At 35.4% G+C, this 4,175-nt stretch overlaps 1 pseudogene; it reads left to right on the top strand.

Moving 5' to 3' along the window:
• The first annotated feature begins 481 nt into the window (after positions 1-481).
• Positions 482-3,312, top strand: LOC110259051 (olfactory receptor 8J2-like; annotated as a pseudogene).
• Positions 3,313-4,175: the final 863 nt, after the last annotated feature.

Below are 4,175 nucleotides of genomic sequence, written 5' to 3'. Positions count from 1 at the left end.
CAGCATGGATGGAACTGGAGAATCTCATACCGAGTGAAATGAACCAGAAAGACAAAGACAAATACCATATGATATCACTTATAACTGGAATCTAATATCCAGCACAAATGAACATCTCCTCAGAAAAGAAAATCATGGACTTGGAGAAGAGACTTGTGGCTGCCTGATGGGAGGGGGGATTGGGAGCTTGGGTTTATCAGACACAACTTAGAATAGATTTCCAAGGAGATCCTGCTGAATAGCATTGAGAACTTTGTCTAGATACTCATGTTGCAACAGAAGAAAGGGTAGGGGGAAAAATGTAGTTGTAATGTATACATGTAAGGATAACCTGACCCCCTCGCTGTACAGTGGGAAAATAAAAAAAAATATATAAAAAAAAAGAATCTCGTATCTAACAGGAGACAACAAAAACAAAAACGTTTTACCGTCTATTACTCTTGCCATTTCCCCCACTGGAAGATAAAAAGCAACAAAATAAATGACTCCAGAGAATCTCCCTCAAGTGACTGAATTCATTCTGGGGGTCTCAGACAGCCCAGAACTCCAGATCAACCTTTTTGGCATTTTCCTGGTGATCTATGCTCTGACCTTGGCAGGAAACTTGGGCATCATCACCCTCACCAGTGCCGACTCTCATATTAAGCCCCCATGAACTTTTTCCTCCAGCATTTGGCTATCATCAACCTTGGAAATTCTACTGTCATTGCCCCTAAAATGCTGTTTGCTTCATGGTTAAAAACAAAACCATATCTTAATATGGGTGTGCAGCCCAGCTAGGTGGATTCCTAGTGTTTATCATGGGTGAGATTTTCATGCTGGCTTCCATGGCCTATGACCACTATATGGCTATTTGCAAGCCCCTGCTCTACTTGGTGGTGTTTTTTTCCCACGGATCTGCCTTCTCCTCTTGTCCCTTATCCACCTCTACAATCTGACCACCACCCTGACGCTCTCTTCCTGTGTGTTCTCTGTGTGGTATTGCTCGTCCAATGTGGTCAACCATTTTTACTGTGATAATGTCCCTTCGTTAGCCTTGTCCTGTTCTGATACATACATTCCAGAAAGAGCAGTGTTTACCTTTTTGGGGGCCAACTTGTTTTTCTCTCTGATTATCACTCTAACATCCTCTTACAACAACATCCTTGCCAATTTGAGGATATGTTTCTCAGAGGGGTGACAAAAAGCCTTTTCCAGCTGTGCTTCTCACTTGATGGCTGTCACTGGGTTCTCTGGGACACTTCTCTTCATGTATTTGTAACCAAGGACCAACCTGTCCTTAGACACTTATAAGTTGACTTCAGTCTTCTACACCCTAGTGATACCAATGCTGAACCTCCTCATCTACAGCTTAAGGAACAAAGATGTAAAGGAGACATTGAAGAGATTTCTGGATATTCTCTGTCAATCATTCAAATCAATGAAAATTTTAAATGACACCTCCCCTTATTTAAGGGTTTATTTTCTCCTGCTAAGTGAAAGGGCAATAGTTTTTAAAATCAATTATTTTCAATGGAAAAAATCCCTTAATTCTCTTAATACCAAATTTAAATTTCCCTGTGGAAAAATGTATTCATTGTAAAAAGAAAATGCACTGATATAAGTAAAAAATAATCATTTGAGAGTAAACACATTTTAGAGTAACATGTTTACAAATGAACTTATTTACAAACTGGAGTTCCCATTGTGGTACAATGGAAATGAATACTACTAGGATCCATGAGGATGTGGGTACAATCTCTGGCCTCACTTGTTGGGTGGAGGGTTCAGCATTGCCTTGAGCTCTGGTATAGGTTGCAGAAGGGGCTCAGAATCACCAGTTGCTCTTGCTGTGGCTGTGGCTCCAATTTGACCCCCAGCCTCAGAACCTCCATATGCCACAGGTGTGACCTTAAAAATAAAATAAACAAACAAACAAACTTATTTACAAAACAGAAATAGACTCACAGAGATAGGAAAAATATTTGTGGGAAAGAGAATGGATAAAATAGGATTTGGAAATTAAAATATGCACACTATATATATAGATAACCACAAAGACCTACTACACTACAGCACAGGAAACTATACTCAATATTTTTTGCTTTTTTTGGCTTTTTATGTTCACACTGCAGTATGTATATACACTGCTGTACACATCAAACTTACACAGCCTTGTAAATCAATTATACATCAATAAAATTATTTTTAGTATATGAGTTAGTAGAGTTAGTAAAGGGTTTCCAGAATTGCTAAACATGTAAGAGAAAGCATTGTAGCTCATGATGGAAGAATGCATGCAGGAATCATTTCTTGGATGATTGTCAAGTGTCAGGTAAATCATTTTCCTTGTCACTAATATCTTTTCTTCAACTGTTAAAAGTTTTATAATTTTTTGCCACATTTTACCCATCAGTTTATCAACTTTTTGGACTGTTATCTTTGATTTAAAATAAATTTACACCACAGAGAATGAAATAAACCTTTGGGGAAAATAAAAACTAAACATAAAATGCTTAGATATATTTGAAAATAGTCCATGTGGCAAAACAGCCTGAAAAAAAAAAAGATTATAAAAGAGTTTTCCCTTCTCACACTTGGCATACATACACAAAACAAAATTTCATATTCAACCAAATATGACATAGAATAATTTTACCTGCCATCATGTTCTTATATTAAAAATTGTGAAAATAATTATTTTTTATAAAATCATAACCATTAATACTTCTTTTAACATTTTTATTCAGTGTGTTTTGGATTGAAATATTTTTACAAACACAAAAAATTATCACAGTTCTCCAAATGACACCAATCATCAAAAGCTCTCATTGCAAAAAATGAAATAATTATGTCGTTTTGTGACCTATCTCTGTACACATAAAATGCTACTGACATACAGTGGAGTGGGGGAGAGTGAGCATGTCATGGGAGGTAGACAACATCAAAAGATAAATTGTTGATGACATTGTCAGCAAGGTCAGAAATAAATCAAACATGGAACCATGAGACTCAGGTTCATGTGTTAATTTCTAACACTAGTCCCAAATAATCAGTATAGCTGAAAAGAGACGTATTACACTATATGATGGGAATTTATGGTCTTCAGGGACAAAAGTAGCAATCATTTGATAGCATTAGCCTTTGGGATTTTTATTTTGTATTATTTATAAATATATGAAAGTACATGAAGTATAATTTTATTTTGTCTATTTGTTTTTACTTTATTATGGTTGTATTTGCCTTCACCAGCTTAGGCACTTGCACTTAGAAATGTATAATCCCCAACAGAAAATGATCCTCTTAGGTAAAGAATTGGAACAACATGATTGAATTTGATTGCTACAAATACTCTATATTTTTAAATTTATTTTTATTTGTTATTTTAATTTTTTTTGGATTATGATTGAGTTACAATGTTGTATTAATTTCAGGAATGTTGTATTAATTTCAGGTTTACAACAAAATGAATCAGACATATGTATAAATATATCCATTCTTTTTTCCTCATACAGGTTATTACAAACTATTGAGTATATTTTCCTTTGCTATATAGTAGATTCTCATTAATAATATGCTTTACAAAGCAGTGTGAATATGTTATTCCTGCCCTCCCAATTCTTCCTTCCCCCCCAGTGGTTTCAGTTCTGGTGACCATATGATTGGTTTTGAAATCTGTGAGTTTGTCCCAATTTTATAAAAAAGTTATTTTGTACTATTTTTAAATTAGATTCCATATAGATATGATATACAATATTTGTCTTTGGGTTGGTTCACTCAGTATGATAATCTCTAGGTTCATCAATGTCCTCCATATTTTTTGGTGTGTGCTTTATAAAAATTCTTTCTTTTGAGTGTAGTTCCCTTCATAGTGCAGCAGTTAATGAACCCAACTAGAATCCATGTGGATGCAAGTTTGATTCCTGGCCTTAGTGGGTTAAGGATCCAGAGTTGCTGTGAGCTGTGGTGTAGGTTTAAGACAGATCTTGGATCCTGACTTGCTATGGCTGTGGTGTAGGCCTGCAGCTACAGCTCAGTTTTGATCCCTAGACTGGGAACTTCCATATGCTGTGGGTGCAGCCCTTAAAAAAGCCAAAAAAAAAAAAAAACATTTATTTTGAAAAAAATTAAAACAGAGAAAAAGTTATAAAAATACTCATCTGTACAAATTTCACCCAGATTCACCAACAAGAACC

The sequence above is a fragment of the Sus scrofa genome, chromosome 10 (genome assembly GCF_054392235.1).
Source record: "Sus scrofa isolate SSC_HxYL_T2T_F1_AM1 chromosome 10, Sscrofa_HxYL_maternal_Yorkshire_Landrace_v2.0, whole genome shotgun sequence".
Lineage (NCBI taxonomy): Eukaryota > Metazoa > Chordata > Mammalia > Artiodactyla > Suidae > Sus > Sus scrofa.
This window is presented reverse-complemented; position numbering and strand designations above follow the sequence as displayed.